A 15221-nucleotide genomic window follows, 5' to 3' on the forward strand; every position below is an offset into this window, starting at 1 on the left:
TTTAATAAATGAAAAATATTTAAAGTGTAAACAATTAATTCGATCTGGCTGGGTCTCGATCTCGTGTGGTTGACTCGGTACATGGTACGTTAAACCTTGCGGCTACACCAGTTTCCGATCGTACAGGCGAAATTTTTTCAAAGTTGAGAAATTACATTAGTTTATTTACTGCCGACCGTCGCCGCTAATACCGCCACACCCGAGCTAATAAAATAAGGTATGAGCGCGTGTTTTAGTAAGAATCATTGAATTAAATAAAGACAAAACATATTTAAATAAAATGATAAATATTTTAAATTAAGTTGTACGTGTGTAAACCTTGTATCAAAAAAATACACAGTTGTAGGACTTTCCCGGAACTCGGATTTAGCCGCGTGACGGGAAACTCCTACAACTATGTAGTCAGTTTTTTTTATCTTTAATAAGAAGAATTTTGTTTGAACCGTTAATTAATTTTTATTAAATAAAAATATTTTAGGAAGTTGTATAAAATTTTTACAATTTCCTAAAATTTATTTTTCTTCTTAGCATCTTAAGTTAGGTACACCTACTTAATTAAGAATATTAAGTAGTTCTTCATATTTATTGAATATTTCTATAACTAGTGAATCTAAAGAAATATATGATCTATAAATCTAAAGAAATATATAAATCTTAGAAATATATGCCCTTCTCATCATCTTCAGGTAATTTTCCCTATTTATTTAAATATTTTAATTTTCATTTCCAGACTAAAAGTACTTAAACGTTTACTGATGGATTTTTTCATCCAACATTCGAAACTGTAACATGTAACCAATTTAAGCCCCCAGGAATTTCATTTCCCATCCTTAAATTTTTCTTCCTCTTAAAGATTTTAAAAGCCCGATAACCATATTTAAGTACGGGATTCGCATAGTTTTACAAAACATTACTTTTGTCTCCTTTTTTATCTTATTCTTTATGTTTTTGTTAATTATCATTTCAAAAAACTCGACAAAATTTGTTCGATTTAGATGTCATACATAATTATTTTTAAAAGATATACAACATCTCTAAATCCAACAATAGCTCTTAGATTTTTCATTCAATTCTACTCTGGATCTTACAGGATAAAAATTAATGATTAAAAAATGAATTACCATCTTGATATTTTATCATCTACACGTAAATATATATTAAATATATTTATAAACTATATATTAACTTTATCTTATTAAATAAGATATAGTAAGCCTGAAGTGTTGCAAAATTTATTTGCTGTAACCTGTTTCAATAACTTAGTACATGTAACTATAACGACAGATATATTTTTATACGATATTAATATATAATTTATAAATAATTTTAAATGATAAAGATATTTTAGGTATATTTTATAAGAAAGCTACGTATTGTAATGGTACAATGATTCGACTTCCGAAAATATTTCGACATATCTTCGCGTTTCACATCCCCCAGACCCCAAAACCACCGTCAGTTCAAAAGTTTACCTATTATAAATATTTATTTATTTATTTCACTTTCTAGTGGACGCGATAACTGCCGTAATTTTGCGCCAATCACTTTCAAATTAATATATAAAATATAACTACCCAAAATTTCGATCTACCCAAAGATCAAACCATGGGGGTGGAAAAAGGGGTGCTTTTAAAAAAAAAGACAAATATTTCTATAATTTTCTTATTAAGTAAAATATCGATTCGTCTAAAGTTTTTACTATCCTTTGAATAAGGGCCTAAAACTTATCTAAGTAAATTTTTTTGATATCACCAATCATTGGCCCAGGAGGTGAAAAAATGGGGTTTTGAAGACAAAAAATATCATACCTCCCTTAATAGGCACATTATCGAATCGGTTTAAAGTGGTCGTCGTTAGTCCTCTAAATATTACCTAATACTTTTGTCTGAAACAATTTTTGATATTACCAACCCTTAAGGTAAGGGATGACCAAAATGTTGCTGGAATTGTATGAAGATGGGGCTTATCGTATGCTAAACATGTGAAACTTTTTTTCACATGCAATCATTGTCGTATTGAGTAAATTTGAAGTTTTTCTCAATTTTAAGGTGGAAATCTTTTTTTATACCCTATTTAGCATCGGTGAAATCTACCTCCGTCTTCCGGGGTACCGAAAGAATTGTTTTTTTTTATTTTCTTTTTTTTTATGATTTTATACAAAAACTGGTTGACATTATAATGAACAGTGAGAGATGAAACAATTTATTTAAAAAAGAAAATAAATTATTAACATTTATTGTAAATTTTTATTACTATATATCAATGTTTTTGGTGCAATGTAGTGATGAAAAAAATAAAATTAGAAAAAAGAAGAAAAAAAAGAAAAATTGTGATTTATGTTTAGAAAAGATAATGAGTAATTATCATAAAAAACAAAACATTAATAAATGTAAAAGTATATTAAAGATTAATCAAATAAATTGCTATATTTATCTAAATAAAATGATTAATTATAATCATAAATTATTGATGTTTTCCGAAAATGTAATTTCTGAATTTTGAAAATGTATTATATACAATTTTATGTATTTTTTCACGATTATTTATTTCCTTTCTTGAATGAGACGTTTACACTGAATTGAAAATTTGATATATTTCTACGTTATCAGTTCTCATATTTAAGTTGAAGACTATGGCATAAAAATAAAACTATGTGTACATGAAATAAATATCGACGATATCGAATTGATGTTTTATGTACGGCTGCAAGACGTAATTTTACGAAGATTCACTGATGAAGGCAATAAAAACTTTGTGTAGATGGTTTTTAAGCTCACACTGAAGTAACGGTTCATAAAAAAAAAACTATCAAGTTTTTTCAAGAATGTAAAAATAAATTTTTACTTACTCTTTCTTTCACAAGTTTTTTTCAATACTTTTAACGGTAATCGTTGTTACTGCGTAAACTATGGTAATGTCTCCACCTGATGAACTACATATCGATAATTAACGTGAGATCAAATATCTTCAAAAGTACCACTTTCCTTCCCTGTTATTTACCTGTCATTTTCATATGTGAAAAAAAAAATAAAAAAATAAAATAAAATAAAAATCAATAAATAATCACTGTATTTTATTGGTTAATTTTTAAAGAACAAAACTATTCCATTTTTATTTAACCTCGTTCACATCTAAGTTCTATGGTACGCTGAATAGGATTATTCAAATAATATATTACATAAAATTAATCATGAAAAACGGGAAGTAGTTTTTCTTTTCAAACCGATTAAAGTTAAAATCTTTTTGAAATATGCGTATTTAATTTAAATACGCTTATTTTTTTAATAATAATTGGATAAATGTTATTTATATTTTCCGTCTATTTAAAATATATATTATGATAATAAATATTAATACTAGATTGAATACAACGAGTTTCTATTCATTTCTTTTTACAAAGAATGTTCTTTTTCCTAAATACCGTACAGCATTTAAGAAATAATAATAACAGATAATTTTTACTTTCTTGTTCGAAGTAAAGAAATTCTGTGTTCGCAAAAAATTCCAGTTTTCAGATAAATAACCATCCCTCAATCAGTTTTGACTAGTTTCGGCGTATGTATCTCGTATAACTCAAAAACAATTAGTCGTAGGATGTTAAAATTTTAGATTTAGGATTTTTGTAATATCTAGTTGTGGACCTCTCCATTTTAATGTAATCTACTGGAACAAAAGTGTCCAGAAAAGCCCAAAATCCCCCAAAAATTGGATTTTGGACTTTTTATTAACTGCAGTAGTAAATTCTCATTGAGAGCTTTTCAATGATGTATCGTAAGTGGTACTTATTTTCATTGGTTCCAGAGTTATAGCCAAGTCAAATTTTAATTAATGAAATATTTGGATCTTACAAGGGGAAGGCACATCGGTTCAAATCCGACTTCATCTCCTTTTATTTAAATTTTTTAATTTAAATATTGATTTATTAATAATTATTAACCTCTGATTGTAAAAAAATGTTTTCAGTAAATAATAGAAAAAAATATCAGAATTTATTAATGATTTGTTGATCTATGGACTTTTAATTTTTTTTTAAATGTGTAATTTAATAGGCGTACAAGGAAGTTATGTGATTCCACATCAGATTTTTTATGTTAAATTCTATTGTCAATAATAGTGTGTGTGTGTGGTTCTACATAAAAATGTCTATATATTTATTAATTTCCTGTTATTATTGTATTTATAATATGAAATAATTGTAACCTGGTGAAAACAATACGATTATAATTTATTATAAATTCCGAAGTGTGACTGTTATTCTTCTAATCAGACATTCCACTTACTGTTTGAAGATTGTGATTTAAAATAATAATAATACCGAAATTGGAATGTTTTCTCCAGCGTGCACAATCAAGTCTTCTATAGATAAAAGAACTAATTAATTTATTTATATCTTACATTCTCCATTCTTTCATGATTTTATTTTCCAACTTAATTTTTTTTATTTTGTTTCTGATTTTTAATTATTATTCCTTGTTATTATACATTATGGCATAAGCAAAATAATTACTCAAATATATTATACAAAAGAGCGGTTTTTTATAATTTTAATTAAAAAAAAAAAAAAAAAAAAAAACATTAATCTAATTAATGATTATTTATTTTAATCGCTTCTTAGTAATTATTTATTTGAATAAAAAATTAGCAATTTTGCTATTTGAAATTGGTGTTTCTTTAAGAAATCCAAAGAAAATAAATGATATATTTGTAAATTTATTGAATTCATTTATTTTTTAATACATATATATATATTAATTGTAGTTGTTACTTTCTTTAACTTATGAGATAAATTATATTGATTAAACTATTTTATACAGCTAAATGTGTTTAATAGAATAAAACAAAAACTAGTAAAAAGATGTTTCTTACAGGCATTTCAAGTAAAACTTTCTTCAAGGATTTACTGTAAACTAAATAAAATTACTGTATTTAAACAGAAACTAAGGTGTTTGGTTAAGTTAAAATTTCAATTAAAACTTTTGAAAGCTTTAATATACGTGTAGAAGTATCAGATTAACTATGTACAAATAAAATTTACTACTCGTACTTTTAATGAATAGTTGATTTTTATGATTACTGAAGAAGAAATTTTCTTAACCGACTCATGATTACCGAAAAATTCAATTTATCTGATTATTTACTGAAATTGTAAACCTGTGTAACTAGGAAAACATACAGTTTTATTGTTATGGGATTTCTGTACGTACGAAAATTGTCGTGTGCATCGATTTGTTTTGTAAACAAGTCATCAGTAACGCCTAACTGCTGTAATAAGATGATTTTCCTGTGATTAAAGATTTGATTTATCAACGATTTCAAGATTAGTTTACTCAGAATAACTGAGTAAAAAAAATTTTCCTTGTAGGCCTTTAAAATTATATACATTTTTTATATATTTATATTTTTTATTAGATATCTTTTTTTTCATTTTTTTTTTTTGTTTTATTGAATTACTAGCTGTACCCGCCACGCTTCGCTGTGGCACATTGTGGTTGCATGGATGAGAAATGAGAAACAAAACAAAGCATACGTTTCATAGAAGTTTAATTTTGCAATAATTGTGGATATACAATATTTTTTTCTTTCTCCACTGTCTGCGTAGATATAAAGGCTATCTGGTTTGTCGACTCGGGAACACGCGCATACAGTTGTCCATGTGAGAAGCAATCCGCATCTAAATCTAAACCATACAATTCTAAAGATTGACCTTGAGCTTTATTGATTGTGATTGCAAATGCCAATCGAATTGGGAATTGCAATCTTTTAAATTGAAATGGTGTATCGGTTGGGATCATGGGTATTTGAGGAATGAGGACATCTTCACCTTTGAAAGGCCCCGTTAAAATCGTTGCTTCCACTACGTTATTCATCAATTTCTTAACTGCAAGTCGCGTGCCGTTGCAGAGTTTTGGCTGATTAATATTCCGCAACAGGATAATTGGCACACCTATTTTCAATTTTAATATGTGTGAAATCAAGTGGCAAATCAAGTGAGTTTAAAAATTCCGTTCGATAATTAACTACTTCATCTGCTTCCACAACGGTGTCTTTCGACTTATATGTAATTTCCTCACTTTGAATGCTGGATTGAATAACATTATTAAGTTGATAGACATCTTTATTCTTTGCGGCAAGGATAGCTCGTTCACTGAGCCAATCGTGATTTCTATGATTAATTTGAATATCAGGAAATACTTTTTCGATCAGATCTTCTTTCGATGTTACTAAATTACAAAAATTATCAGGAAATGATATTCGTCTAGACGTCTTATCGACTGACAGCTGTCCGGTTCCAATGTCCAGTAACTGTCGAGAGGAGAATACCTCAGCTGATGGATCATTCTGCAACTGGATACGCATATTCGTAGTTAACTGCAATGTACGTACATGTCGCCACAGTGTTGAATATTTCAGGCAAGCATTTATTTCGTCTGCTGGTGTCGATCGAGAAATTACATGTTTGCCTAAAATCTCCTGCGAGTAATATCAAAGCATTCCCGAATGGTTGAACATTTCACGCAAATCTCGTAACGATCGATCAAGAGCTTTAAGCGATTTTTTATGTGCCATCATGCATTCATCCCAATTATTGAGTTTACATTTTTGTAATACTTTTCCCATACAGAATGCTTTGGAAATATTGCACGTGGGAGTCTCGATGATTTGCATGTTTAATGGCAACTTCAAAGCTGAATGCGCAGTCCTTCCACCTGGTAACAATGTCGCAGCTATTCCAGACAAAGCAAGAGCTAAGTCTATGTCATATTTTGATCGAACTGTTGCTAGAATCAATCTAATGAGGAATGTTTTCCCAGTTCCTCCTGGCGCATCCAAGAAGAAGGTCCCCCCAACCCCGTCATTTATCATTTGCATTATGCGATCATAAATGCCTTTCTGTTCACGCGTTAATTTGGGAATGTTTGATTGGACATATGACTGAAGATCACCAATGTTGTAACTCTGTTCACGGCGTAAATCCACATCAAATGAAGCAATCCCAGCTCGGCTGGGTGCTGGCATTCCCAATTGACTAAGAACTTTATTTGCATTAGCTAAGCACTTGTCTTCAATATTTATTAATGCTTGGTTGTAAATGCCTTCTGTAAATTTAGACAAAAGTGAATATTTAACCTAACAAAGGATTTTTTGGTGATTATGTAGGGATATTATTTTCTGTGTATTTGGTTATTTTGACTTTTTTTGTTTCCATAGTCTTAAGTATATCTAGGCTATAAGAAAGTTGGGTGTTTTAATTTATTTACTGTTAAGTCATCCTTCTTGGTGGCTTTCTTTTTGTTTTGGTGTTGTTTTTTTTAAAATAAAATACAGATGTTTTAGCTGTTAAATATAATTCAAAGAAATTTGTTACTTAATCAGTTGTGATTTTGTTTACATTGGCAACGGCCATACGGGCTCTTTGTGATTGGTCGTTGTGTTTGACAGCGACCATCTTGCATTGATCTGATTGATTTTCCTTTGTTTACATTTCCATCTGATTTATTAGCTTCTTATTTATTAAAAAACTGTACAAATTAAAAATAGATAGATAGATTTATTAAAAATAGATGAAAACAGTCTTTGATACGGGTTATATATCGTGATAAATTTGAACTCAATCGGTGCAGAACATTTTGAGTTTTTGAAGCCGTACACAAACGAACTTAACATTTATATATATATAGATTATTTATTTTAAAGATATTTTTACAATCACAGGTTAATTATTATTAATAAATTAATAAAATTTAAAAAAAGAGTTAAAAAAAAGGAAATGAAGTCGGTTGTTCGCCAATGTGCTTTACTTCTGAGAGTGAATGACGATGATATGTGTGAATGTAACTCAAGTGTAGTCTTGTACAGTCTCCGTTCGACCATTCCTGAGGTGTGTGGTTAATTTAAACCCAACCACCAAAGAACACCGGTATACACGATCTAGTATTCAAATCCATTTCTCGATTTCTCGATTTCAAAATTAGCTAATTTGGAAAGACGCGTTCACCACTAGATCAACCCGGTGGGTTTTGTCTAAGTTGTTTATATATTTGGAGTTTACTATTTTAATCGTATGATCGTTATTGTTTATCAAATTTATTATTTTGTTGTTCGTGGTGTATGTTGTTTTTAGATTATAGGTTTTATATATTTTATCAAAATATTTTTATGAAGTGGATTAAATTCTATTTTTACGTAAGATTTTTCTAAGTCATTATGTAATAGTTTTATGTTTTCTTTTATGTATATCTTATTTTTGATTTTAAAATTTAATTTATTGATCAGTTCTTCACTGTAGCCGTTCAATATTACTATATTCTTTATAATGTTTATTTCGGAATTTAGTTGGAAATTGTTGTTTCTGAGATATTTAACAGCTCTGTAAATTAAAGAATTAAAAGCTGCCATTTTTTGGTTACATGGATGAGATGAATTATCGTGTATTATAATATTATGTTGTATTGGTTTTCTATATATATGTTACGGTAAAACCCCGAATACCGGTAAATGTTAAGTTTCACCCGTAAATTCTAACATTTACCAAGTTACTTGGTAAATGTGGTCTTCACATCTACCAAGATGTGAAGAATGATATGATCTATAATCTAAAAACAACATACACCACGAACAACAAAATAATAAATTTGATAAACAATAACGATCATACGATTAAAATAGTAAACTCCAAATATATAAACAACTTAGACAAAACCCACCGGGTTGATCTAGTGGTGAACGCGTCTTTCCAAATTAGCTAATTTTGAAATCGAGAAATCGAGAAATGGATTTGAATACTAGATCGTGTATACCGGTGTTCTTTGGTGGTTGGGTTTAAATTAACCACACACCTCAGGAATGGTCGAACTGAGAAGGTACAAGACTACACTTCATTTACACTCATACATATCATCCTCATTCATCCTCTGAAGAATTATCTATACGGTAGTTACCGGAGGCTAAACAGGAAAAAGAAAGAAGAAGACAGTGAGCATACGAGAAGTTGTGAAAAAACTGTCTTTAGTTGGTGGGCAGGGATTCAGAAAACGCAACTGCGTGAAAGAGTGTACGACAAACAGATGTTTGTGCAAATCTGCAAAATTACTTTGTAATTCTAAATGACATAATAGTCAAACAAACTTGCTGCAATAAATAATAACGTGTGAATTTCAAAATTTCGTACAATTGGAACACTAAGTTTAACAAAATTTTTCATTCAAAAAGTAATTGATATGAAGAGCAAATGTTTCTTGCATACGAGTTATTATCTAGTACTTGAGATGGGCATTATTTTTAGTTATAGAGTTTTTTTGTAATTTGCAGTCTCGAAAGGAATCATTTAATTATAACAACGAACATATTGCTATTTACCGTTATAGAAATTTGCTGAATATTATTCATTCCTGAATATTAGTGTATATGATTTAATTACTTGTAAAGTTTTTGAAATATCTTAATATTATATAGCAAAATAAAGTTTTTGTAATCTTTTGAAAAAAACCTGTTTCATTTTTCACCCGCAGTGCACTGAAATTCCGAAATTGGGAAGATTCATACTTTTGAGTGATTTCATTACAAAATTGTCAACTTTTACCAACAGTCTGTGGTAAATGTCAATAATGACTAAAACTATTTGGTAAAAGTCCGAAATAAATGTGTTTTCAAGATTTTTTTGGACTTTTACCAAGTGACTTGGTAAATGTTAGAATTTACCGGTAAAACTTAAGATTTACCGGTATTCGGGGTTTTACCGTAACATATCTATTGTCATGTCTATTTCATGTCATATGTTGTTATGTCATATCAATATCATGTCTCCAAAATATTTTTATTAAAAGTTTTTCAATGGTCATATCTAAATAATTAATACTATTATTATTGTTTTCATTATATCATAAAATTAAAGTTATGATTAAGCACGTTAATTTTATTAAAAATATTATTTGTGTCAATATCTGTATTCTGAAAAAAAAATTAAAATATCATCTATGTATCTTTATTAATGAATTTTATAGTTTTTAAAAATCTTAGTTAAAAATGAATTTTCAAACTCATCCATGATGGCTGAGACGAATGAACCCATGACCAGTCCTTTTTCATGTTGGTAATATTTAAAGTTGAATTTAAAATAGTTACTACTGGAGCATAGTTTAAGTAAATCGGTTATTTCATCTATCCATTCAATATGTAAATTTAATTTTAATAATCGGTTATATATAATACTATATATTTATAACCAATTTGTCAATATTAGTGTACATATCGTTTATATCCGGGGATTATGAGTCTAGTTGATCCGTTTATTTCAATTTTATTGATGATATCTATTAATTCAAAACTATTGTTTAAGTTGTATTTGTTACTTAATTTAATGTTTTAGCTAAGAATTTGCTTAGTTGATTGGGCGAATTAATGAAATTTATAAGTGAACGTATTGGGAAACCATCTTTATGTATCTAGGATAAGGTTTTAAAAATGGGAGCAAAGCATTAGTTAAATTAAATTTTGGTTTATTATGAGTATCCTTAAAAATGTATTTGCATCTATTAATTTCAGAGGATATGTTTTTATTTTTATTTTCAGAGTGGTGTTTAGTGGGTGTTGAAAAATTAAATATACGTTATACCATCTCATAAAAATCACACATAAAATGGTTTAAGAGAAAAATAATTTTAAAAAATTTTACAATATAAAAATACATACAAATATAAAATATGTACAATATATACATATGTAATACATAGTAAAATATGTACAATATTAATGTATTCTTTATAAATTAAAAAAATAAAAAGTAAATTCTTAATTTAAATTTTAACCTAATTGTATATTATATAGATGTGTTTTTTCTCAGATAAAAAACATAACTCCTCCAATATTTGTTTGAAAAAAATCAAGGGAAATTGATAAAAACTATGATCAGAGCAAAATTAATAATTATAAAATTATTATTAAAAAAAATTAAACTAATTATAGGCGGACAAGGCTAGGGAGATATCTCAAATAAAATTAAGAGTAGATAGAACTTTGTAAGCTTGAGAGAAAGCGATCTATCTTGGAGAAGGGAACTCGTGTAAGAAAATCTCCTGGTCCTCCATGTTTGAGGTTTGGTGTAGGATTAACAAGACTACCTCATAAAAAGAATCTTGTTACGAAACTCAACGAGAAGCCTCGGATTGAAGTTTTGAGGTGTGTCGTATGACAGGCCAAGTTTCACATAGGACTGTAGTGGGAGGAAAAAGAAATTATATTTCCTTTTCATTTATGAAAATTATATGAAATAATAATGACATAAACGTGTGAAGTAAAATTGTTAAATAAATAAAATCGGTCAGAACAAAATACTAATACTATTTTGAAGGTGTAACTGCTAAAAATTTAAGTTTAGATTTATCGAATATGCAGAAAATTTAGATCTGTCTAATGAGAAGAATATTATTTAAAACTTGTCAAAGAAATAATATTAAGTAAAAGGGAATATTCTGACTTACGTTATAAACTTATCGGAATTAGATCGTTATAAAATTTATTAAATATAGAAATTAAAGTATGACGTGAAAATATTTCTTTGTATTAATATATAGAATTGTCCCAGAAGAGGTATACGCTTTTGACTTAGTATCACTTGTCCATTTCTCCACTGATTCTATTGAAACTTTACAGAACTTAAAAAAAATATTCTAAAATTTTTCTATGAAAATTTCAACCATCTAGGATTTATAGAAATAAAATGGCGGCTTTCAAATAAAAACATCAATTCCATATATACCACATTTTATTCATTACAAAATAGCTGGTAAAAATGATTAAAAACATGATAACTTGTTTTAATTATTAACTTGTTTTATTCAATTTTAACAGCTGTTTAATAATTTTACCATCTATTTTTAATGAATAAAAAATGTGGTTTATCTGAAATTGATGTTATTATTTGAAAGCCGCCATTTTGTTTCTATAAATCCAACCTTTATTAAAAAGTCTTTAAAGTTTCAATAGAATCGGTGGGGAAATGGGCACATAGGCACATGATAATAAATCAAAAGCATATACTTCTTCGTGTGACTCTCTGTATATATATATATATATTCCTAATGTGTAAGTTGCAATTTGTGCAAATAGTAAACAATAAGCAATTCCCCATGTCCCAATGAGATTAGAATGATATATATGACATGTCAATAAGATGTAATCTTGCACAGACGTGTGGTTAATTGAAACTCAACCACCAAAGTACACCGGTATCCATCCACTATCTAGTATTCAAATCCGTATAAATGTAAATAATTTTTAATAAGATTCGAACCTCAAAACCTTCAACTTCGAAATCAGCTGTTAAAGAAGCGATTTGCGACGACGAGTTTACCACTAGACCAACCTTGTTGGCTTAATATAAAATGATATTTATTTAATATTTAAAAAATAGTCTAAACAATGCTACAGTATTACATTTTATGAACTGTAGAGAATTGATTTAACTTTAATCAGTTTAAATAAATGAAACCATAAAGGATATTTAGATCAATTAGTTAATTATAAAGTTAAGCTACGTTAAATAGTAATAATAATATGCTAGCTACATTAACTATAATGATAATCATAGAGCATCAATTTGCCTATAAAATTAAATTATCTCTAATCCATGTCATAAAATATAAATAACGACAGTTTACAATAATAATCCGTACGTAGTGAATCCAAAATTGCACAGTTTAGGTTTCTGAGTAATTTATTTTTAAAAACGTTACAATATTTTATTATTTTTATGAGTATTTTTTTTGGTTGATATATTGAAATATAAAATATACTCTATAACATAATCTCTCGGTTATTCACTATTTCTTGATTAAATTAGACCTTCATTGATCAAATATAAATAAATAAATTACTATCATTAAGAAAACGCTTATATGTATAATAATGTTATGATGAATTAAATTATTAAAAAGATATAAAAAATAAATAAAAAAAGGGTAAATATTAAAATACTTCCTCTGTTTAAGTTTCTAATTATAATTTAAGGAGTTACAAATAACCTTTAGAATATGTATAAACCTTGCAAAAAAATGTTTCACCTTGAATACAAGTAAATATTCAGTACTGATAAAATGTTAGTTTTAAACAAAATAATTTGTTTCTCATAGAAGTATTAGAAAATTTTGAATCAAAATATAATAATATTTTCATAATAAATGAATTTTTAAATTATTGTTCTCATTAATTTAATATAAGTGTAGTACCTGTTTATTCAAATGAAAATGTTTTTATTTAATTTTATTATATATATTTTATGTACTTACATATACATATAAATTACTATAACCATAAATATATATTTTTTTTAATTTACCAAATGTATTAGCTAATAATAATTTAAAATGATTTTTACTACGAATATATTGTAACCTATTTTGATTTTATCATTACTTCAATATATATTGTAAAGGCGCCATTTTTTATTTAATATCTTAATCACTTTCCAAAATGAAAGATCTTAGTTTTACTTTTACACATGATATATTAAAATCACAAAATACGTATTAGAAAAAATTATTCTTTTATCTGTAAACAAAACTTTTTCAAAATTAATTAATTCATTCACGTTAAATAAATTTTATTTTTTTATAATAATTACTTTAAAAAGAAAGGTAAATTAAAAAAAAGTCAAGTATCTCATAAATCATAAATCTATTTTCATTGTTTTATAAGATTATACGAAATTAGATGTTTTAATTAAATTTCATAAAATGAATAAATAATATTATTTGAGTAATTATATAATATTCAGAGGAAGTGAAGGTTATTTTTAAAAAAATGATTTAATCATAAACAATATATTTACCATAACTTTAATTTATTTCTCTTAAAATTCCGAAGACGTAAAGAAATACCATTAAGGTTTTATTTATTATATCCTCGTGCGTATTAGTATTTTAATAGTATTGTGTTTTTTTTGTTTTAATTATAAAATAATATAAGCTATTAAAATTTTTATCTATTTAATTTTTTTTATGAATTGATTTTATTTTTATTACACGAGTTTTAACGTAGTATTCATGAAAATTAATACATTTATGAAAATTATTTATAATTTATAGGCTTATCATCAAACTGTAATTATTATTTTAATATCTCATTCTGTAAAGATAGGGAATCTTGGAGAGCTGCATGAAACCAGTCAAATGACCAAGACAAAAAAAACGATGTATTTATATAAACAAATTAAATTAACTTCATTAACGATAATTTTAAAATTATCTAATCTATATTTATTAATTTTAACGTTAAAATAAGATAAAGAAGAATAACCAGCCACTTATATACATAAACTGATTATAAAGTACTATATTTTTTATTTAACTATAGTAATATTTGCGTTTGACGTAAATAAAGTGTTATATTTATATTTAAAACTACAAATTAGTCGTATAGGAGAGGGAATATAGTTAACTTTTCCCCACCCTATAGTAAAGAGATCTGCGGTTAAACTTTTACTGAATTGAAAATCACATGTTAAGTGATGTAGAACAGCATGTCGGTCACGTTCATATAAGTAGAGGGAGAAAGAAACCGAACAACTTTTATTTATAATCAGATTTAATCAGTTTTAAGTTGTTTCGCTTACCTGAACGGAGAACAAAGTTACGTCGTACTCTTCCCGGTGTATCGGCGAGTGACTGAAGTCTGCTGCGAAGCCACAGGTTTCAGCGCATGTGCCGTAGACGGAGGGAAGTAGCGGGGATCGAGAGAGATGGAGATTCTTGTTCAAATCATGTACTCATAGTTAACGCTTACCGCATCGATTTCCGGTTGCTGAGTTCTTTGGCATTCTCAGCGACCAGCAGGACGTCGTCAATAGAATTGCTGAAAGCATACAAACTGCAAATATAAGTCAATAGTGCGTTTTGTAAACAACTGTGGGTGGTTAACACGAGGCGAGAAACAATACCATTATGTAGGCCAATAAAAAAAGTATACACTGCTCTTTTAAAACCTGAAAAAATTACGAACAAGAATGAATCATTGCTAAACGAAACCGTGTTTTATCGTTTGTTTACAATGAATCGCAAAGCGATGTTATCGATTTATATTTTAATTTATAGAAATTTGTATTAAATAAATTCAATTATAAACACATAAATAATCCAATAAAAGTTGAAATATAAAGGGATAAAAAATATAACTTTCAGGTTGAAATGTTTTCAATTCAAGTATGTTTTATTTATAAAGATATCTTT

The 15221-nt window shown here is 27.3% G+C and overlaps 1 protein-coding gene across 2 annotated transcripts in view; it reads right to left on the reverse strand.

The window, feature by feature from the left end:
- The window catches only part of LOC142320217 (protein FAM136A-like), a 601155-nt gene extending 586511 nt beyond the window's left edge, over positions 1-14644 (reverse strand). Inside the window, exons 1-2 of one of the 2 annotated variants that reach the window (XM_075357910.1) lie at positions 14609-14644; positions 2849-3000 (exon numbers count right to left, since the gene is read on the reverse strand). The gene's annotated coding sequence lies outside the window, so the exon portion shown is untranslated. The remainder of the gene's footprint in view (positions 1-2848; positions 3001-14608) is intronic. The other variant, XM_075357909.1, reaches the window with a different exon arrangement.
- Between the last annotated feature and the right edge of the window lie 577 nt (positions 14645-15221).

The sequence above is a fragment of the Lycorma delicatula genome, chromosome 2 (assembly GCF_047948215.1).
Source record: "Lycorma delicatula isolate Av1 chromosome 2, ASM4794821v1, whole genome shotgun sequence".
NCBI lineage: Eukaryota > Metazoa > Arthropoda > Insecta > Hemiptera > Fulgoridae > Lycorma > Lycorma delicatula.